The following is a 24,433-nucleotide window of genomic DNA, read 5'->3' on the forward strand; positions in this document are numbered from 1 at the left end:
GCCCTTGGACCCTCTACTACAGACAGAACTTTAGACAAATTGCAGATTCCAGTCAGCTTTGATTCTGCTTTTTTTGTGAATTGTGTATTTTTTCGTTGTTCCTTCATCATTCTCTCTTTCTCATTCTGTCAGCAGTACCTGATCTGTTTTACCCCCATGGATGTGGATGTATGAGTGGTATGACTGGCTGAATAGAATCAGGTAAGAACTGGACAACACTACGTTTACTCACTGAGCAGGTCAGTTGGTTCAGCTCAAACTACTGGCCATGCTGAGCAGCAAAGTATATAGCCTACACCAAACACATGGCAGGAGAAAAACCTCTCAAACTCATTCTCCTCTTTCAAACCTCTGAGCTGCATGAAACAAACAACCTCATTAAACCCAACTTGTGTCAAACACCATTGGCAAACTGGCAAACAAATGAAAGCATCTGCTCAAAAGTGGTTAAAGTACCTTTCTTCTATGTGTAGCAGCAATATCAGTATATAGTATACTAGTTGTTGAATGTTTGTTGAATTGTGATCAGTTCCATGTGGATTGGATGGCCTAGCTGGATGGGTGGGGGAGGAAGTTTCGTCATCTTAGTTTTGCCTGTTCGCATGCTACCATTTGCTAATCAGCACTAAACACAAAGTCCAGCTGAGACGGATGGGGATGTCATTAGTTTTGCAGGTATTTTGTCATGAACTAAATTGAAATGTTGTTCTGCTAAAGGGACACATGACATTGTCAGAGTTATTACAATTCATCCTGAAGGGGACTTGAATGTCTGTAGCATATGTCATGACAATCCATCCAATAATTGTTGAGATATTTCAGTCTGGACCAAAGTGGCGGACCGACCGTAATTACATCTATAGAGCTACGCTAAAAACTCAGCTAAAACTACCCTAAGTCATCTGCAACACATAGAGGGAAACTGAATTTCAAGACAGAATTTCAAAATGTAATTAAAAACGATTACATGTTTTAATAATATTGGTATGTGCGATTGTTTTTTTGGAAAGCAGTATGAAGTTAGTGGAAACACTGACTCAAAGCATATGGCCATCTAATGCAGCAGCAACAGACAACACCCACAACACACGCAATAACAATCCTTTAATGTCACATATGGTTTTAACAGCTGAGCATCATTTCAGTTTATCCTTATGCAAACAATTTGATGGTATAAGCCGAGAGAGTCCACTGTCATACGCATTACGCAGGCCTGTTTATTATGTTTTAGGCAAAGCGCATGACACCAAGCATGATGCTCTTCATAATAAAAGCTCTCTTGTAATTATTTAGTCAGTCATAAACTAAGGAGACTATATTTTTGTAGCTAATAGACTTCTTAAATTTTGTGACAATGCATGCACATGGTCTGAATTACATAAAAAGGAGACTTCACCACAAACTGCAATTATTTTGTATGGAACAGCATAATGAGAGCCATTACTGCAATTGTGGTGGACAAGAGTGTGTATCCTCTTTATTCTTGATGTTTGATACAGGCTTTCATAAACATATAATGCTGAATTTATGAGCTTAATGGGAGCTCATCTGTGGTTGTTTGTCAAAAAACATATTTTTGTGTGTGTGTGTGTGTGTGTGTGTGTGTGTGTTACATTGGGGTGTAAACCCAAGCCAGAAGGGGTGAGCTGTTGGGTGTATATTTGTAATGTAAAGCTATTGCCTGGAGCATGAGGGACCTTCAAAGGAGCCTCATGTTTGACGGGGACCTGCGACCACAAGCCGCTGAGCTCTCAGATGTGTGTGTGTGTGTGTGTGTGTGTGTGTGTGTGTGTGTGTGTGTGTGTGTGTGTGTGTGTGTGTGTGTGTGTGTGTGTGTGTGTGTGTGTGTGTGTGTGATCGCATCTGCTGGTGTGGGATAGCCCTCACACCTGTGCACAAGAGATTCTTTGAAGTGGCTTCTTGTCTTCTGCATGCCTCCTCTAACCTTAGTGGCAGGATCCCAACACCGCACACACAGTTCACACGCAGAGACGGGGAGCGAGGCCAAACTCTGGGCTCTCTTATAGGGAGCTAGGAGATGGAGTGAGCTGATGTGGAGGAGGGAGGGAGGGAGGAGAGAGCGTGTGAGTAAAGAAAAAGAGCAAGCGAGCCAGAGTGTAACTATGATCGAGGAGGAAAGAAAAAGGGCGAGAGGATCTAAAAGTGAGGAAAGAAGTGAAGGAGGGAGGAAGGTTGCGAGGGGTGAGCAGAAAGGGAGGGCCCCCGCAGTTTGGGAACAAGGGCAGAAGCGGGAGAAATGCCAGAGTGGCTTAAATCACCAGGGAGAAACTCTGCAGGTGGAGGAAGTGATCAGAGGAAGTCATATGATGTCCAGGAAACCTCCAGGGTAAACATGGACAGATGAGAGCTGGTACTAGACACAGTAGGTGAGATAGATGAGGTAGGGTGTACGTCCCAGTTTGTGCCTCTCATCTATTAGCATTACATGTCTGTTTTTCTGGCAATCTTTCAAAAATCCAGGTTTTGAAGGTATTACCTGATTTCTCAAAGACTCTTTTGTTTATCATGATCCCAAAATAACAAAAGAAAAATATAAATGTTTAATCATGTATGGAAATGAAAAATAACATCAATATAAATTCATATTCCTAATATTAAACTAATAATTTAAATGTTGGCACATATTTTTGGTATTATAAATACCCTAAATGTGTGGTTAGCATTGTAGAACAATTTTCTGGATTTTGAAAAATTGCCAATGGATGGATGGACCTTTACTTAATCAAGTAAGTCCCATTGATATATTATTTTCATGGAAGGCCCAAGTACATAGAAAAATAATACAGAAACTGTAGCTCTGTTTCCACTGTAATCATAATACACAAGCACAACTGTCCATGCATAAACCAAATGTGTGTTTATTATTGTCTCTACTCTGTACATACCGCTTCTCAGGCTGAACACTAAAGCTACTCAGTAATTAACGGTTAAAAACATAAAATAAGACGGCAAAGCAAAACTCCCTCTGATATATGTCTGCGAGCGTCGCTTTGTGTAATTACTGGCTTCAGACAGGTGCATCCAACTCATTAGATGAAAACTGGCAGATTTATGTTCACAAGTCAACACCACAGAGGCAATGTGTACAGTTGCTGTGATTAATTAGCAGTCTCGTCGTGTAGTGTGACAGTTCACCCGGCTCATCAGAGGTCTCCCATGTTGGAATTCAAATGAGCCAAATGAATGGGAGGACCTGCTTGGGGAGACAGAGAGGAGCAACAGGGGGTATGGGCACAGCATCAGGGTCGAAAAGAGGAGCTTCAATTTATGTCTGTATGCCCACTGCCTGTCCATACAAGTAAGTAAGTAAGTAACGTTTATTTGTATAGCACCTTTCACAGATAAAAATCACAAAGTGCTTCATAATAAAATGTAATACAATACAACAAATTAAAATACAAACATAGAAAACATAACAAACAACCATAAAAACCCCTCAACTAACTAAAAGCCTGCTTGAATAGCAGTGTCTTTAATTGCTTTTTAAACGATTCGACAGAATTCACACAGCGTAGAGAGGGAGGCAAGACATTCCACAGCCTAGGAGCCACTGCTTGGAATGATCGATCCCCTCTAGTTTTAAACTGAGTGCAGGGAACCACTAATAGCCTCTGACCTAATGACCTCAGACTACGGGTGGGAGTATGAAGCTGTATCAAGTCAGAGATGTATGGAGGAACTTGACCGTGCAGGGCTCTAAACGTAAGGACCAGGATTTTAAATTGAATTCTATACTGGACTGGTAACCAGTGAAGTGCTGCTAAAACAGGTGTGATGTGTGCTCTTTTGTTAATGTGAGTTAAAAGCCTTGCAGCAGAGTTCTGAACAGCCTGGAGACGGTAAAGCTCCTTCTTACTGGTAAAAAGACTGTTGCAGTAATCCAAACGTCTTTTGGATACATTTGGAAAGGCTTTTAGCAGTGTGCTAATGGACATTGAAAGTCCACTGCGGGGAGTCTCCTCTCAAACTGGAACACTGTTGAGCCTTAATGTATTTTTTAAAAGAAACCCCCCAGGTGAGTGTACAGCGTTTGATCAGCTTTTGTTTTGGAATGGGTATATTGCAACGATGTAGCAGCATATACAGTAAAAGCCCTACCACACTGTAGCATGTTTAGTATGCTGAATTTGTTCAAATGTGGAGACTGTAGTTACCTATGTAACACATAGAGGGCAGTAGTGGCTTACAACTACTTATAATTGACCAGTGTGGTCACATTAACACATGCTTAGACATGCAGTAAACTGGATATGCATCAAATATGAAATCGCATTAAAAAAATTAAATGATGACATTCCTAACAAACAAATTTTGTGAAGAGCTTAAAAATGACTGGGGTTCAATATGTCAACCAGAATTAAAGCCATTTTGGTTTAAAGTTATGAACAGCAAGTTGTAATCGCCTCCTCATTTCTCTTCAGTGGGTTGTTTCCACGAAAATATGTGTAGCAGCTGTTTGCTTGTTCAGCCTTTTCCCTGGGCCTATGAAACACACACTCACACACATGCAAACCCACACACGCATATCAACAGCTCATCAGGACTCTACTTCTAAGGAATGATTTGGCGGCATTTTGAGTGGCAGCTCGCCTTTGCGTTGCACTCGAGTGGTCACCGACACTGCCTGATTGCAGGAGGTTGCCCTCTCATATTCCCTCAAAAATCTTTGGCCACAGTCCCAAAATTATCGGTCTAGCCGAGCGCACCAGCATGAGAAAAAAACCCTCCCTTGGCATCTCCACTGCTTAAAGGCTACTTGTTAGTCAGGTGCATTCTGGGACATCTGGCAAAAAGCCACGAGTCATGCTATGCAAAGCCATGCACGCAAGCACCTGAATTTAACACGGCAAGACACATGGACGCAAACTTTTAGCTATATTTATTGCATTGTAATATGACCGTGTCTTCATTCACTCATTAAATATTATAACAGAGTTGATGAAAATAGAATTGATTGCTTTGAAATACTAACTTGTCTTGATAAAGACATGAAAAATACTTGATCTGATGAAAACAACTATTCCACAGCCAGCGAATACACTTCGATAAGCTATGTGCCAGAGTGTCAATCAAAATTCATAACTGAAGCCTTTTAGCTATCTGTTTCCAATTTCAGTTGTGCTGACTGCAAGTTCCTTAACGCCATGCTGATACAGACCCAGACACTTTTATATTGGCATTAAAAATGCATGCAAATTTGGAAGTGTATGAAATAAGAAAATTGTTATGACTTGTAGGTCATTGTGTATGAGGACACTTTCGTCTATGGACAAGTTTCATGATTTAAAATAAACTTGGCGGTACACTGAGATGAATGGATGTGATGAAGGATGATGTGACGGGGGTGCTGACCTCCAGCCTTTTTAAGGTAAACCTGTGAAACTAGGGTTATTTCGACCTACTTTCCAAATTGTACAGCTTTAGTTTAAGAGCTGCCTTTTGGTTGGTTATCGTGGATGTGGATTATAGTTTAGTTCGTCTGGTTTGCATATTGTTAGGCTACATTTCCACATGTTGCTCTATCATGGCACAGTTGGCGGAGGTCTGGTCCGAAATTTTGGAAATGATCTTGTCTTCCATCAGCCCATTAGTGTCCATGTTGGTCAGGGTCCCACTTTCTAACATTAGCTTGTTTTGAGTCCTCATCTTGACTATATCCATCCTAATATTCTTATTTATCAAAGTTTTGGTCTGGATATCAACAGAGCTTTATATATATGTATATGTATATATATATATATATATATATATATATATATATATATATATACTTTCAGAAAACTCATACTGTATGTTTTAATCAAACTATAGCAATGTCAAACCAAGTATCTTTTGTTAACTTTAATCAACAATTCTTTAATTTTTTATTTTTGTAGTTTGCATCATTCACACATCACTTCCCTGTGGTCAAAGGTCTAAACTGCACGGTGGTTCTCGTTGTGCCTATAGCCTCCATTGTTTGGATCCAGATTTCTATTGGGGATCCTTTTGTGTGGGCTCGCCAAGATATAACTTGGGCGTAATTCATGGGAATGGGGGTGCTGCTGCAGGTCAATAGTGACCCTGAATGCGGGAAAGCCCCTCTAAACTCTTTGAAGCACATCATTGATGGTAGGTAACCCCTGCCACTGATGCTCTGCTCCACTGAGGGCGGAGGTGAAAGGAGCCAGCGTGGCCCTTTGACATCCCAGCAGGGACTCTGTAATCCAACGCTCGTCAGTGCTAATCCATAGCTTCACAGCCACAAAGAGACCAGCAAAACGTGTTGCTAAAAAAAAACCTTGACATAAACAACAAAGTAGGAACCTCAATACACAGATGAGTGGAAGAAAACCAACAGGCTTGTTGGTTCATTTATCTTTTGTTTCTGAGAGGAAAAATTATAGGTTTCCTCTTTCACAATGGCAGACTCTGATTGACTGCCCACGGCCAGCAAGGAGTCAAGGGTCAAATCACTGACATCTGAGTTGGTCTCTCCCCCTTTTCAGTCTTACTTGTGCCATGCAAGTTTCCATGAGAAACGCCAAAAGAATCGAGAGGAACTTTCTTTGAGATGTTTAAAGATGTGACAAGGGTTTCAACCCCAGGTGGGCTGGGACACTAATCTGCTGGAGTCTCTGCATACAAAAGCAGATGTTTTAATGGTTTACAAATTCCTAATTTGTTGAAGGTTTTCTGATCTCTCTTTTCTTGGTTTTTCCCTTGTATTGTCATCCTGTAATGCTCTTAAAAATACCAGTCTTTAGTTGGATAAATAACCCAAGGCGGATTGGAGTGGTTGTTCCCATCTCTCACAATGAGCTTCTCTGAGACTTCAAAGCAGGTCTAGACCTCAGCTTTGAGGCCTTGAGAATATTCTGAACTCACAAATGACAAAAGACCGCCACAGGTGGTTTATTCTTTAAACTATAAAACAATGCTCCACCTTATTTGTTCCTCACTTCTTCTTGAAAACCTGTTACGACACGTTGATGGATGGAAGGAAAGAGTAGACAAATAAGGGGGTTGACACATTGACATATACACTGTAACTTTTTTGCTAAGCTTTGCCTGTTTGCTCTTTAGTGGTTGAAATAATACCTAACACAAACAGGGGCTTAGCACAAAATTCTGTGCCCTGTAGAAAAGCATTCTCTATGGGCCCCTCCCCACATCCACAGCTATTCATTCTAGCATATATTTGTGCTTTATATCACATTAGGGCCCTCGGTACTCAGCAGTGTTGTAATGTAACGAAGTACAAATACTTTGCTACTGTACTTAAGTAGAATTTTCACGTATCTGTACTTTACATCGTTATTCATATTTCTGGAAACTTTTACTTTTACTCCACTACGTTTCCTAAATATAATGTATACTTTTACTCCACTACATTTCCCCTAAACATCTAAGTTACTCGTTACTACAAAATATCAGAAGAAATTTGTTACACTGGAAAAAAGCAGGTCTGGCGAATCGTTGCTCCTAAATTGCCAAGATAATGCACGCTCCATTCCATTTGGTGACCTAATGCCTGTTTGCTGCCAAGCGGCAAAAAAAAAAAACATACGCCAAAACTAAAGAAGAAGAGGAGGAAGCATAATGATTGGTAGTGTCATGGAAGCACCTGGTGCAGGCTCTGCCGCCATGGTAACAGACGATGACCACCCTGACGACAGTGGTGATGAAGATAACGTTTTACTTTTACTTTTACTTCTAATACTTAAGTACAGTAAATATCAGATACTTTAAGACTTTTACTCAAGTAATATTCTAAAAGGAGACTTTAACTTCTGCCAAAGTCATTCTGGTAAGATACTTGTACTTTTACTCAAGTATTGCTTTGAAGTACTTTATTCAAGAGTCCCCTTTCCACCCCCAGTCCGACACCCCTGAACACAAATATGGCATAGAATACTTTAATGATTAACAAGGAAATTATCCAGAAATATCAGTTTAATGTGGAGTCCTGTCCACTTGGTATCAGCAAAAACACATAAAATAAAATAAAAATATCCTTGAAATCTCAATGTTTTTAGGTTTATTGTTAATAGTTTAATCAGTTGGTGGTCATGGAAATATCCCCATATGCTCCCTTTTAATTACATTTTCTGTTAAAACTTGCTTAATCTGTTGTAATAAATAACAGATATACAAAAGAAAATATTGGTATCCAAGTCACAGCTCCTCAGCAGCCCAGGATTGCATTCTCTTTGTGGTCAAATGATAAATCTCATAATCGCCCCTCAGAAGCACAAACATTGAGTTTCCATTCATTATAGCAAAAATTGTGAGTGTTCATCATGCGATTCATCCCTCCCAATCTCTGAAACTAAAGCCGTTTTGTCTTGTGCATTGATTACTTGGGGTTACCGCTCAACAAGCACTTATAAAGCCCACTTAAAGTGCTGAATCATCCTAATCCCATGGATTTATTCTTTATCCATAGACTGTTGGTGGCAATGTTTAATGGACTATAAATAGGAACAGCTCAGAATAATGGTGGCTGTGGATGATATGGAGGATTGAGCACATCCAACAAAGATTTAGTCTTTGGATTAAACACAACAATGGTGGACCGTATGGTTATGTGTTAGAGGTATGGAAATAAATGGCTCTTTTTTTTATGCTTTTTTTTGGATCAAAACTGCACAAGCAGTATAACTTAGAATATTCTAATCTTAAGGTGCTATGCTGCCACGCCCCCATGTCACGTCCGGTCGGCTTGTCAAGCGGAAAAAAAACACACACGTGTTGAAGTGCTGTGAGTCAAACTCCTCTAACTTAGGTACAGCCAGTCAAAAGATAGCATGGCAGCTGCAGATGCAGGAGACCCATCGACAGAACTTGAACCCCCTCCGGAGTGGAAGTATTTTGGATTTCCAGTGAGTGACAACGTTCGATAGCAGTGACAGCACCGTTTGGCTTAGTTGTCAATGCTGTTAGCATTGTAGCTCACACTTTTGTTACTTTATTTTTTGACAAATCGTTTAGGCTCTGCTTTCTAACATGATATCATTGTGCTAACCGAGCGCCGTTAGCTGCTTCACTACACTTGTTAGATAATGTTTTATTACAGAGTTCTCTGTTGATTTGTGTCGCTGTGTGCTCGTGGTGGGAAATGAATGTAAACAGAGAGCGGCGTGTCGGAAATGCAATGCGCTGTGATGTAGGTCCCCTTCAAGGGCAGGCTAATGTTAGAAGTCCCTCTAGTGGACAGAATATGTAACAACAACCACGTGCTTATAGTGGCATTGACAATGCATAAGCCTGAGTAGTGTAGTACATATTAATAACAGGCTGCATTTGAGCATTAAATCTTCGAATATTATTCGAATAATGGCATAGCAACCTGTGCTTTAAAAAAAAAAGATGTAAAAATCGAGAATCAAATCGAACCATGACCTTAGAATCGAAAATTGAATCGAATCAAGGATTTGGAGAATCGTGACACCCCTATTTGGTATATATGATGTGGTCACATTAAATTTCCAGACTCTGTGAGCTGGCGAGGATTTTACAGTCCATTAAAGCTACATTGTGTAAGAATTTCTCCCATCTAGTGTTGAAATTGTATATGGCAACCAACTGAATATTACTTTCTAGCCCCACCCATTCCGATCGCATTTAAGCTCCTACGGTGGCTATATTATTCCAAGAAGTACGACTTTGTCTGTGAGTGTTGCTTCTTTGATTACTTTGATGGTTGGTGTAAGTAATTATACATGAATGAGCACATATTTGTGAAAGAACAAAGGGTTTTTTGCTAAAAATCAACTCAAAACATTACACAATGGAGCTTTAAATAACAGCCACAGCCCACAATGGATTATGTGATACTGAAAGATGCAAAGGACATGTTGTGTCAAAAGAAGGCCATTGTTCTCAAAGCCTTTAGAATGGGCCCTTGGTAGCTAATTTTGACATATTCTGTGTTAAAGTATGACCAGCTGACTGCGGAGGTATAATATTCCTAAAATCAACTGTGTTTTCAGTTTCAGAAAAGTGCTTCAGATAATTTAGTTTAACTGGACTTGTATTAAGCCTGTCCAGTGGGTTTCATAGACTGTTTTGAGCAATCACTGTCCCCTATCTCAGCAAGTAGGCTTTACATAAACATATCATGAACTTAAAAATAATACTTATGTTGTAAAAGAAATAGATTTTTTTCCTTTAAAGTTGAACATGGGAACCAATGGCAGGATCACCCATTTCATAATCCTTTTGCAATACCTACAAAGGTGCTAATCCTGTCATCTGTTGTATATATGTCTGTATGTTAAACTCTCTAGTGTTTCCCTCAAGAAGAGGTCTGACTTTTTCAATAGATTTCAAGTCAGTCATTCTTCACCTTTGCACCTTTGGAAAAACCTGTCACATAAAGGAAGGCTTGTGGATGTTCAGAACAGGGGCCCCATTTCCAAGCACTTAGCTGTCATGTAAATCTGAGGGTGTCATCATAAACCAAAACACACAGTGTTGTTTATAGCTCTGCGTGTTACAGTATGTAGCCCAGTACAGGTACTACTGTAGGGCATGGAAATTAACCGGAAAAATAAATGATAGATTTAAGGATCAAAAATAGCAAAGTTATAAAATCCCTTAAAAATCAGCTTTCTGAAATGTGGCTGCCTAACATAGCTGAGTTTGTTGGTAAATTATCAGTGTGAATCCTTTTAACTTCAATCACCATCTTTGGGATGCGAAGATGATTGCTACATGGTGTAATTGAAGAGTAGATCAAAAGCCGAGGCAGAAGTGCTCGCTGAAGACAAGTGTCAGAGCCCGCTCAGGGAGCTGCAAGTACAGACTGTGGCACTGTTGGGAATCTGAGTCCTACAGATTACAGGCCTGGGATTATCATTATGACAGTCGCTGGCTGAGAAGCAAAGCCTGCCCAGAATAGATTGATCTGCAAATGATCTTAACAACACACAGGTTGACCTACATCATTTGGTTTGGTGGGAAGCATTGGTAATACTGTTGCGATTATATTTTTATGACAACTGAGATTAGAGTTATATTTCTTTCTTTAAGAATTATTGTCAGAAGTCTGAGTACGATCTTATTATTTTAATATTTCCTTTTTAATTAGTCTGTTTTTTACAATTATTTTCCTAATTTGCTGTTTCCTATCCATCTAAAATTTGAATTAAAGCTAAATGCCCCTAATTATCTGTTTTATTGTTCAATAAATACATTTTAAAAAATATACTCCAGATAAGATCCGATTTAACTCCTTAAACCTGATTTGGAATTCTGGAGAAGCTACTATATGCACCCAATATAATGTACAATAGAATAATTACAATATGTACAATATGTTCTATTCTATGTATATCACAAAAAGGCATAAACGTATATACAATTGTGTTCAGAATAATAGCAGTGTGTGTAAAAAAAGTGAATAATGCTCAAAATCCTTAGAATAGCTTTTAATTCCATAATATCAATGCATTGGGAACACTGCACATTCAATTCCAAATCAAAACATGACCAAAATTGATCAAGTTTGTGTTATATCTTTACAGAAAGTGAAGAAAGAAGAAAAGGAATATTAGGCGTTTTTCTTTACAAACTCAAACATTTGTTGTATAAACTGAAACATGTCTCAAGGGTTTGCTTTACTTTGAATCACTGCACTAATATTTAATTGCATAACCATTATTTCTGAGAACTGCTTCACATCTGTGTTACATGGAGTCAACCAGCTTCTGGCACCTGTGAACAGGTATTCCAGCCCAGGACGATTGAACTACATTCCACAATTCCTCTGCATTACTGGGTTTTGCCTCAGAAACAGCATTTTTGATATCACCCCACACGTTTTCTATGGGATTGAGGTCTGGGGATTGGGCTGGCCACTCCATAACATCAGTCTTGTTCATCGGGAACCAAGACTTTGCTCGCTTACTGGTGTGTTTTGGGTCATTGTCTTGTTGAAAGACTCATTTCGAAGGCATTTCCTCTTCAGCATAAGGCAACATGACCTCTTCAAGTATTTTGATGTATTGAAACTGATCCATGATCCCTGGTATGCGATAAATAGGCCCAACACCACAGTATGAGAAACCTCCCCATAACATGATTTTTGCACCATCATGCTTTACTGTCTTCACAGTGAACTGTGGCTTGAATTCAGTGTAGGGGGGTCGTCGGACAAACAGTCTGCAGCCCCTAGACCCAAAAAGAACAATTTTGCTCTCATCAGTCCACAGAATGTTGCGCCATTTCTCCTTTGGCCAGTCAGTGTGTCCTTTGGCAAATTTCAACCTATTCAGTACATGTCTTTTTTTCAGCAATGGGTCTTTGTGGGGGCTTCTAGCTGATAGCTTTGCTTCACATAGCCTTCTTCTGATCGTAACAGTACTCACAGGTAACTTTAAGTCTTCTTTGATTTTCCTGGAGCTGATCATTGGTTGAGCCTTAGCCATTTTGGCTATTCTTCAATCCATTCGAATGGTAGTTGACCGTTTTTTCCCACGTTGTTCAGGCTTTGGATGCCATTTCAAGGCATTTAAAATCATTTTGGCTGAGCAGCCTATCATTTTCTGCACTTCTTTATATGTTTTCCAATCAACTTTTTAATCAAAGTCCGCTGTTCCTCAGAGCAATGTCTGGAACGACCCACTTTGCTCAGTATTTCAGTGTGAAATGCACTATAACCAGCATGCACAACATTTGCTTCCTTCCTTCCTTAAATATGGGCCATAATTGACACCTGTTTCTTCACAGAATCAATCACCTCACTAATTGAATACAACACTGCTATTATTTTGAACATGCTCCTTTCAATTACAGATTCAATTACACAGAATGAGCAGCATGCATGTCATGACTGTTGGGTCTGTTGGTTTTCTATAACTCTACAACACTTACTAGTAAATTATTTGCCATGTAGAAACATCACTTCTACCAAAAAAATTGATTTATGACGTTAGTGATGTTGGACTGCTATTATTTTGAACACAACTGTACATGTGTCCTCAAATGCTTGTAATACTCTGAAAAGTGTTTTAAGCAATGCTATTGTGTGAGGTTTTGCAGTTATTTGCAGACATTACACAGCGACACTGGTCCCATTCACAAATACTCCAAAGTATAGGTGAAGTAAGGTTATTGCCGGCCATTTCCATTCCATTTCTTACAGATCACCTTGAGTGTTTGTTCAGCCGGCAGGCCCCCCTACATCCCATCACCAACTGCCCCACATCCATCACGATTTACACATACAAACTCCTAAACCCTTGAATCTGCCACACCACACCCTGTCTGTCATTGATAGAGTACAGATGCTATCAGGGACGCATGCCGCCAGGTCTGGAGGAGGCTGGATAACACTGTTTGCTCTCTGTAGTGCACTGGTCACCAACTTTTCTCTGCGGCTATTACAGATAGAAGAGGAGCATGAGGAGGAATTACAGTCATATTGGGCTCTAGATAACAAGAAACAGAAAACAACAATAAGCAGTATTTCCCATACATTGATTTATTTGTGACGGCCTGCCACAATATCAACGTCTTTTTTTTTTTTTTTTACTATTTAAAATGGATACAAATGGATTTCATTGTAGCGCAGTCCCCTTGTCCTTCGCTCTCTCTCTCTGTTTACATTCAAACCCGTCTGGGAATAGCCCTGCCGCCGCCTCCTCTCTGTGCAAGACTGCTTGACCGCAGTGAGCCTCTGCAATTACCATATATTGTATCTACGGCAACAGCTTTCACAAGTTCACCTGGAACTCCCAAACCGCAAGTAAGACTGTTTCGTTCTGCCATTGTTTTTTCACATTGAGCCTAACGTTACCTACGATAGCTCACATTAGTAAACATTAGCGTTTGTTACAGTAGACCCCAACATAACGTTAGTTAAGTTAACTTTAACCAGCCCGGTTCTATGTGAAAAAACAACAGCAGAGAAAAACAGACTTAACTTCCAGGTGAACTTATGGTGTGTGGTGATGCCAGGCTTTGCAGCAACGGGCTTTGGGTCCCTAATAGTGTGGGAAACACTGTAACTCTATGTTTCATATAGACCTCCTGGACCACCAGGACAATTCACCATTTGTTAAGCCCCGCCCCCTAAATTACTGTCACTATGCCTGTCAATCTTTTCAAGTCCGTTTTAAAGGAGACCTATTATATACAGTTTCCAGTTTCATACTTGTGTTTTGTCTTTCTACTAGAACATTTTTACATGTCTAATGTTCAAAAATGCTTTATCTTTCTCATACTGCCCATGGCTGCTGCACCTGTATTCACCCTCTGTCTGAGACGCTCCATGGAGCCCTGTCTCTTTAAGCCCCCCTTCCGAAAAAGCCCAGTCTGCTCTGATCGGTCAGTGTTTCCAGATCTCCGGAGAGTCCGCATCTGTGCTCTGCTGTCGCTGCCTCTGTACAGTCTGTTGCATATAGCAGGACTTTATACTGTGAAAAATCACCAAAAAAAGGCTTCTACACCAAATATTACAGCTTTCCCTGGCTTAGTATGTAGCTACATGTGGCAGGGTATGTAACGTAAACACTGCTGTAGTGTGCCTGCATGGAGCAGATGACAATATATAGAAAACAGGCTCGGTATGACATCATACAGAGCCAAGAGTAGAAAAACCGGAGACCGGAGTGTTCAGAACAGTATGGGAAATCTGAGGTTTTGGCTCACAGGGATTTCTTTTAAATATGTTTACCTCATTATTTATAGATTTGGCCACATTTAACATGAACATTCAACATTGTGACATTAAAGATATGGCAACAATATATATAGAAACGGGTCTAGAGTTTTTTTAAAACGAGAGCAATGACAAAAGGACTTAAATGTGCATGTGATAACTATTGTATGTATCCCAGGGTAAAAAGGCAGTATCCTCACCAGTTGATCCATTTAGAAGACATCTAAATAATGGAGCGGCCTGCTTGTATAGCAGTGTTAAGCAAGTTAGCCCTTGTAGGGTTAGTGTAGTGTGTAATGCAGTATGATAAGAAAAATGTAAGATCAGAATTTATTCTAACCCCAGTTTGGAAGCCTGACTTTCCACAACGTTAGATTTATGCTTTATGCTTTGAGGACGAAGACTAACTAATACTCTGGCAAACTTATAGTAGCATCCAGGGCCTGCTACTACTCAGTAAAGGGAATGCCATACTCTGTACTAATTTGTCATGTCAGGCTACAAAGAAGAAACCACCTTCCAGACTCTTTAAATGCAGAAAGTATCGCTCTTACTACAGCCCCATCCACATCACTTCAACATGTGTTGAAATCCAAAGCATGACAGCAGTCAAATAAGACAAAACATGAAATGCTGTTGTGGAGAGTATATCTCATCAGAATCTTCAGCTATGTCCAGATACAGCAACAGGTTCACACCACAAAAAAGTGATTGATGTGTATCACTAAACCCCAAAATGCTCACTGGCAGTTGTAAAGCTATATTCTCTCAATAAACACATAACCACCACACAGGTCCTCAGGGAAAAGGAAAAGAAATTGAGGTGTTTCAGACAGAAAGAGATACTCACCGGGGCTTTTATGGGTCATATATTTTTAAGTGTGATGGAAGGAGGGTCTTTGCACGTTTGCTTACACTGTGTTTCTGTAATTAGGATGGAGGGAGATTAGTTTGAGGGCTGCTTGGTATGAGAGGAATAATGTCTGTGGGTAACAGAGCAGTCAGTGGCGATTATAGGGTCTGTTGTGGCCCTAGGCAAGAATTCCTAGGGGGCCACTCAGAGTTTGTCACCATTATGTTCTAAATTCTACAAATGCTGCTCATGGACCTTGGCTGTCACCACTATGTCCTCCAGATCTCAAGACCTTTGCACATTTCACTCTATCGAAATGAGATGCAGTCCTGAAAGTCTCTCCTGGGACAGGAGCAAGATGGACCCGCACTCCAGGCTGGAGTCTCCTGTTCTACTAGCTAGGTCTACTAGGGCTACTAGCTCACAAAAAACGTGAAAGAATAAACGCCATTAGTCTAACATTAGTACTAGCTAGCTAAGTTATTTAGATGTCTCCCTCATTGTTAAGGTTAAATAAACAGCCTTCAGACAGTTACTGTTACACAACTTAATCTTCATTATCTGCTCCACTTGCCACTGTCTTGCTTTCTTTTCTTCTCATCCTTATTTTTTCTCTTTCTTTTTTTCACTCCCAGAAGGATAACTCCTCTTCATTTTACTTGGACTCTAAATTGAAAAAAATTCTATCATGTTTCGACTGGAATGACATTGGGCCCCTTCAGATGTCATTGAAAAAAGTCATTTGTTTGTTTAAAGGGGAGGGGGGTTGCGTTTGAGACATTGCTGTAGAGTAATGTTTGTCAGCCCTCGGGGGGGGCCCTAACGGCCTGGGGCCCCAAGCAGTTGCCTGGCTTGCCTGTTGACAAGCTGCGGCTCTGAGAGCAGTGATTTCTTGTGATGTCTGAAGAGGTATCATTACCTCTAATGTCCTTTAAGCACAAGGTCAAAGGGCAGGGAGTGCACTTTGTCTCCCCCTGCGGCAACCCTGATTAGGGTTGCAAAATTACGGGAATATTTTTCTATATTTTTAACTTTCCATGGGAATTAACGGAGACTTATTGGAATTAACGGGAAATAACGGGGGAAAAATGGAAATATACATAGAGGTTATCTGCTCATGCTGTGTTGACCATGTTATATGCAGATAGAAACTAACCTTTTACCACATCATAAGCAGACCTAATGCATTCATTTGCCAAATAAATCCAATAATTTGTCAAATACATACAGTGTGAAATGTGAATACGTGGTGACCTTAGCTATTTTTCAAGTAAACTAATTAGGAAAGGTACTTTGAAAATTTGAGCCCATGTTGTTGGCTGTGTGCAAACAGGGTTTAAAGTGAATAAGTTGTTTATAAAAAAATCCATGGGAATAGAATAATTAAACTTCTCAATTAGTATGGTTAATCAAGCTATATCCCACATGGTAACAGCTAGCTAGCAAAAACTAGCAGAAGGTGTTAACAAGTTATACACTGTGTACTTTGCTTTAGGCTACTATCTGCTGGTTAAAGGTTTTGTAGGTAGGATTGTGAAGATCCAGGACTTAGCCAAAAAATTTGAACATCGACAACTTCTCGGTCCCTCCCCCCTTTCCACTAAAGCCCAAAACGGTCTCCTAAGCCACTCCCCCCTCAAGGGAGAATGAATGTGTGTGCATGAGCAGTGATTGGTGCATCTGAACAGGGAGCGGTGGATCTTTGCAAATCGCACTACAGGCTGTAGGTGGTGACAGAGGAGCTGGATTTTTTTTTTTAAATGACCTGCTTCATGTAGTTCTACTCGAACATAGCGTCAGTTTCAGAAAATATGACAGAAAGTTAGTTGTATAAGTCTTACCTACTGCACCGTTAACTGAAATAATGAAGGAACTCTAGTCTTAGAGGTGAGCTCTACCTGGATGTTCATTGTGAAACATACAGTAGTCCTGGCAAAATGATCGGTAAATGTACAGCTTGGAGAGTAATCATGCAATTTTGCACGATAGGATTTTGCTTACTTAATTGTGTATGTAGTCTTTGCATCTGCTTGTTGAAACACAGAGTTTACTTTAATAGAATTTGTTTCCACCTGCATCTGGAAAAAAAGACCAGTGCTTTCCAGGCCGTGATTACATGTTACATTTTGTTGTAACATTTTTAATTAGAGAACACAGATGCAGAGGATGTGGAACAAGTTGAGTCACAGTTGGTTTGGTGTCAGGAACAGAGCATTTCATGGCTACATATATATTCACCCATAATACATTAGTTTTCTCACTTTTAAAAAAAGTTTTTCACTTAAGACTTAAAAAATGTAACAAACTACATACATTTACTTTTCTCCTGTGCAGTAAATTCCTTCTGCCCTGATGCTGACCCTGCAGGGAGGCTACAAGGCCCTACAGCACTGTACCAACATGCATTTTTCCATTGTTCCACGTGTGATCCATGATGTAATGTGAGTGTGCTACTCCCGCCCCGGGGCTACAGTGGGACTTCTGCTGTTGGTGGAATAATGTGCAATCTCCTGTTTTGTTTGTTTTACCTCACATCGGATGGAATTCCCCTCTTATCTAAATCCAATAATTACTTAAACCTGGATGTCAAAACACTTTCCATTATTATCAGAGCCCCCTTACCCCTTTTTCCTTTGATGCCAGTTGTTACCGTGCAGGAACACAGTCCCTGGATCTTTTTTAGCTCAACTGAGTTGTCAGGATCCAAAACCACAGGAGTTAAGTCCGTCCCAGGGGACAGAACGACTGTCTGATCTCAGGATGTCGTGCTGACTTGTCAGGATTAAGACCACACAATATTGTATCTAACTTGCATTTATGATCAGTCTTAAGCTGTGGAGCCTGTTTACAGAAAGAAGAACAAGACGCTGAGGATGTTTTCTTACTAAAGACTAAGAGTAAATAGAAAGCTGAAGAACCATACAGCATTACAAAATAAACCAAAAAAAGCCACTTTATACAGACAGGTTTAAATAAAATAGATTGTTGTTATTGTGGAGTATTTATGTCACTATATAACTGTCATTGTAAATGCTGAAAAATGGGATTGGAAAATGAGTCAATGACTTTGTACTTGTTGTGAATTTCATAAATGTAATCCCTGATTCACAGAGCTGAAGTAATAGCATTACAAATGGGACACTTAGACACTAAAGGGAAGGTAAAGACTACAATGACTCCACCGGTTAATGGATTTCTACCTAATTTCATGGCCTGTTTAGCACTCTAAGCATAATCCTTCTCTTGCAGAGTTGCTTTGTTGAAGTGTTGGGTGTGTGGTTGGTTTGAGCTGCTGTTAATTAGGTTTCAACTTCTGGCTATTCTTTCACTGAACAGATTTTGGTGCATTTGTTACCTGCACATTCTTCTGTGACCTTGTTGATGGAGGCAGAGGGCATGACGGTTTTGGGGTGATTAAAAGTTGGTTTAGGCGTGGCTAAAAGCACCGATGAAAACACAAAGCAAAGGGTTAAAGGGCATCAGTGGCTCCACTCCAAAAGGCTTTGCAGATTCTTCTGCTGACAGGAACCTTTCAGTTGATGAAATCATAATTTGTAGAAAGGTGGGCATTTTGAAGATAATTATGAATTATTAGCTGCAGCTTGGGCAACATAGTTTGGCCTATCATTTCTGTAGGTTATGATCACGAAAGCAGTGTTTCCCTTTATTCCTTCTCATTCGAAGGTCTAAAGATGGACTAGATAGGGATGTGGGAAGGAAGAGAAAAAGGAGGCGAGTGCAGGCAAAACAGAAAACTCCGTTACCTCCTCCAGGGCTTGCCCTGCATTTCTCCAGGTTTTGTGCTGTAAATAGCCTCTATTAAGTCATTACTTTTTTAATTGGACCAACTCAACATGTTTTCTCAAAGTCTTAAGTAGTTTACGATTCACAGACACAAACACTAAGGACTGTCATTTCCCCCTGGCCTCTGGGCAGCAGGCCTGCATGCCATGTGAGGAAGCAGGAAGACACTTGTGTCACATTTCCCGTGATCTCTGTATACAGCAGACAGCAGTGTTCCTGCTCTGATGACCGAATTGTAGTCAGCCTATTGTATCTTTGGGGTTCTATCTAAGATGAAAGTGTAATGGACAGCCATGTCCTTTCCGAACTTATCCAAAGACACAGGGTTTAGCAGGGAGATGGGGATGATAATTAGAAGGTGCACCAGTAGAACACCTTGTTCACTGACAATCACCTACAAGAGAGTTCATTCCTACTGCCTGATTCCTATAGCATTCATGTGATTTAAAATTGCATGTGAATGAGCAAGCTAAGCTGTAAACAGCTGGAGATTTCTGTGCTTCAATAGCCTCTAGGGCTGCAACTAACGATTATTTTAATAATCGATTAATCTGTCGATTATTTTTTCGATTAATCGATGAATCGGATAAAAATCAAAAAAGCATGAATTTACATCAACTCAATACATACTTACATACTTGTTGTTTTAGTTAATAGTTGTGTAAAGGTAAGTAACCCAAAGAGCAGATACAGACACAACACACACACACACACACACACACACACACACGTTCACTTGAAGCTTATTCATTAAATTATTACCATCATTGTAGTAAGTGCAAGTTAAGTTCATTTGTACACCACATTTAAACACAGCTTAAGATGACCAAGTGCTATAAAAGAACTTTAAAATGAAATTAAAAAGTACAACACACACAAATATATTTGTCAACAATAACTGATATGGGACAAAGCACAGAATATATACATGACAATAGATTGAACAATAAATGGGCCAAAAAAGGCGAGTGAATAAAAACGTGTCTTTAGTCCTGCTTTACTACTGTTATTAACGAGCTAACGCTAGCTTGTCATGCTAGTCAGCTGGATAACGAGTAAACACCACACCAGCACCACTGGAGGGACGTTACGTTCCTCACTTCAAAACGGAACAGAAGTAGGATTGTGTAGTGACTTCACCCTGCTGTTGAACTCCCTTCCTCCTCATCAAGGACTCCAACATGTTTACGTTTTAGGAGGTGCTGAATCATCACCGTGGTACGCCCGTGCCATGCCATGTCGCTTTTGCTTATCTTGCAATTAACACGTTTTCGATGTATGTAGTGTGAATGCTCCCACACGTTGGATGACTTAGGTCGAACTGATTTCTCTGCCTCCGCCGTGTGTTTCAGAACGTTACGGGTCTCTCCGGTCTCTCTCCGTATTTCCTCTACCCCCGCTCTGCTCTTTTTTTTTCCTTTCGCTCCGCGCCGCTCCGCACGGCACTCACCTGAATTGCTTTTATCTCCGCGACTGCGTGACGTGTCGCGCGACTCAACGAATCGATAATGAAATTCGTTGCCACCTTTTTTAATAATCAAATTTTATCGATTCGTTGTTGCAGCCCTAATAGCCTCTATGCATGATATTTGCTGTACGTTGTAATGCAATGTTTAGGACATGTTAAAGGGAGTCAGAGGCGATCTGTGATTGAATTGAAACAGAGGTCCCATCTGGGGATCCATTCTTTTGAATTACTGGGACAAGAAATGCCATGCAAGTAGAATGAAAAGCTTTCACTCACATGCAATTCCATCCTCCACTTGTCTTGAATGAACATACATGGTTGGCTATAGCAGACTTTTAATCAAGGCTTTAGAATACAATGTATATAGTAGCGTGTGCCAGCAGACCACTTTGGAATATCAACATGTTAGGATAATTTAACGAATGAAATTGCAAACTTGAAATGTTTTGCTTTACACCTAAAAAAACTTGTGTCAATCACCCTGATGCAGCACATTAAGCTCTGGTTTCATTCTATCATCACAGCAAACAAAATCATAAAGTCATAAAGCAACACAGCAGTAAGCTACCCTAGTTCAAATACTCTGACACCACCTTTGAGGAGCTATGCTTCTGAGCTCCTTTTAATCAGAATGGGCCAAGTTCCTTTTAGCTCTGGTCCCTTGGAGGAGTCCTCCTGCACCCTGGGCTTGGCTTTGTCACCTGCACAAGGAGAAGGAGGCAGCAGAAGCATGGAAACTGCGAACGTGTGATGCGTTGGTGGCTGTGGCACAACCTTTCCGTGCCTCTCTCTTTTTCTTTGGCAGGACCAGGAGCCCCTGCGTGGGGGCCACCCCCTCTGACATCAACGGGGGCCCGCAGCCCTGGGAAGTTGAGCATGTGAGTTTCCCCAGGTCATTAGGGAGAGGCTTGAAAAGACTGTCACCAGGAAGGAGATAAGCCGCGAGGGGCGCAGTAATAAGGCTCTGAATAATAGACCCTCTGTAGAGAGCCACTGACGACACAGACCCAGGGATTAAAGGGAGACTGAAAAGGAGAAAGTCAATGGACCTCCACAAAAATATGAACCAGAGTGTCGGTGAATGGTCCATGGGGAGGAGGGGGGGGGTTATCAGCATTCTGGGGGCTCCTTCCCTGGGCCCCATTAAGCTCAAGGAGATGGGAGGAGTTCTGTGTTGGAAGTCTCTTCTGGGATGATACTGGCTATTTTAAAACAAGGTATTTCTGCTGTGTTGGCATGTAGCGTTAAAGGCGCCACACAGAACCTTATTTCACATGCACTTGCTGACCCTGCGGTTCACAGTTCTCTGAGTTGCTGCGCAGCATTTTTTCTCCTACAACTTGCATGTATTGAATTTCTACCATACAAGAATCTTAACATGCCTGTATTCTGTGTGTGTATTGTACAGACGGTGTGTAACTATTTCTGTGTACCTACCGTAGGTCTCTGACTGCATGTGTTTAATCTCATGGTGAATGTTAGTGCCGTCTGCAAAGCTCGGATACAATGAAGTATCTCTACCTGCAGAGTGAAATCTATAGAAAACAATAAAAAAGGGGTTCTCCATTGAATTCTCTCTCTGTCAGTAAAACCCATGTTGAAGTGGTTCAAAGCTATGTGTAATGCCACCAAAACATGTTCCTTCCAGAGGCTATTTTGCAGAGGTGCCGTAGCTCCGTACCGCGCTTAGCGCCGCCCAAGACAATTGTGATTGGTTTAAAGAAATGCCAATAAACCAAATAATGCCACGTTTTTCTCCCATCCCGGAATGCTGTGTGGACTCTCCAGACCCTCCTCTGCAGCGCTGTGGAGGTAGGTCTGGCAATGCAAGACTACATGGGTTGTAAGACAAACCTACAGGGTAATTCGGCTTCATGCCAGCTATTGAAGGGAAAGGAACCTCCAGCTGGAATCTCGCAAAGCTCTCCTATCTGTCAAAGGAAATTCAATTTTTGGGGACACCCAATAAAATGTACAGTCGGGGGCTCTATTTTTGAGTCGCTTTTGGGGAGGTTGCTGCAACTGATAAATTGTCAAGTAATTAGGTCATTCCCTTCAATGCACACTATCTGAATCAATTTCCGTCTCACCACAGTACTGTGCAGCTTCCCATAATGTGAGCCACATTGTCAGATCCTGGGAACAGTAATATGAACCAGACACGTGAGGCCGAACTCAGGTGGGCTCAATCCCATCTGCTGGAGCCATGAGGGCTCTGTCAAGGCTGCCCTTCAACCCTACAGCATTTCTATGGCAGACAATGATTTACTGAGACTCGTCTCGCATCTCGTCTCGCATCAAAAAACAGCTTGTCTTTGTGATTCATGCAGTCACACACACATTAAACCAAAGCCTACAAGCAGAACTTAAACCCTACAATTGCCCCAGAATTGTAACGCACACTTGCTATGGTTACCAAGTTCTTAACTAAAGTAAAGGCAGGCCCACAATTGAAGCCTGCCCCTTTCACTTCAACACCTCAGTCCAAGAAGTCTGTTAGCAGAGCCCCTCGAGACTCAACCTCTCTGCTCACCCCACTGTCACCTCCCACACAGCTGCTTGCTGCCACATTGTCCCCGCATCATTGTCAATGTCACTGTCACCACCATGCACAACATGCGCCCACCCTACTGCTAACCTTTCCTCTCACCAAGCCTGGCCCCTGGGGTTTTAGCTGTTGATTGTTCTGGAACACGACTGTGGAGATGAGTGGCGAATCAAAGCCCTGCTCTCCCGCAGCAAGAGACCCCCTCGACTCTGGCTTGGTCTAGCCCGTTCGGCAGCCCACGGCAACCGGACTTCATTCCCCAGATCTCTGCTTTTAGGAACCCTGCCACTCCCCCCACTCCCCAGCCACAATCCCTGGCCAGAAGCAAGCCCTGAGAGACAGGCAGGTCTGTGAATAGACTGAATGGGCATTTCTTCAAGCAAGGCTAATGGGTGGTCCCTTTACCTCGGGATTGGACTGCATGGAAGCAGCCCAGCCAAAAGAGCTCTCATGCAATGTCACCTCGAACAATAATCGGCAAAAAACGCTCCAGAGTTTGGACTTCCTGGAAAGACATTTACTTTGCCCCGTTTCTTTTTGTTAAAGGGATTTTCAGAGGCAGCTCTTGCTGAGCAGGAAAGCTGTCTTGAACTCAACCCCCTCGGCTTTTCTCTCTTTCACCCTTCCTCTTTCTTTTCTCTCCCTTTCTTTGTTTGCTCAAGAGGTGTCAAGGATAAAGGTGTCTTTAACTCACAAAGCATTTACCTGGGAATGTGTCCATCACTCACAAGCCACGCTGAAGCAGAATAATTTGTCCATTCACCGTCCCTATTGATTTGTTTCTTTTAAGTGTCAGCATTCAATCTGCTTTTTTACACCTATTTGAGCACATATGGTGGCCTCTGTCCAGCAAAAGGAATCCATGTGAGTTGTTGTGTGAGCTTCGGCGCAGGTGAGCACGCTTTCCATGGCTTGTGTTGTGCAAACAGAGGCTGTCGAAATGCAACAGGGCCTCTGAAGGAACCACACCAGACAGATCTATGTCTGTCATCTCATTGTGGGACACGCACACACAAATACACAACACTGACACCGGCTGCATGTAAAGGCGCCTTTGATCAGAGTTTCTCTCAGATCTTAAGCAGCTTCCCT

The 24,433-nt window shown here is 41.2% G+C and overlaps 1 long non-coding RNA gene across 1 annotated transcript; it reads left to right on the forward strand.

Moving 5' to 3' along the window:
* Nucleotides 1-129: 129 nt before the first annotated feature.
* On the forward strand, nt 130-18,756 carry LOC118495425. The gene is made up of 2 exons (XR_004897838.1): nt 130-201; nt 17,856-18,756. It is a non-coding gene; the product is annotated as an uncharacterized LOC118495425 (long non-coding RNA).
* The last annotated feature ends 5,677 nt before the right edge of the window (nt 18,757-24,433 follow it).

Source organism: Sander lucioperca, chromosome 7 (genome assembly GCF_008315115.2).
Source record: "Sander lucioperca isolate FBNREF2018 chromosome 7, SLUC_FBN_1.2, whole genome shotgun sequence".
Lineage (NCBI taxonomy): Eukaryota > Metazoa > Chordata > Actinopteri > Perciformes > Percidae > Sander > Sander lucioperca.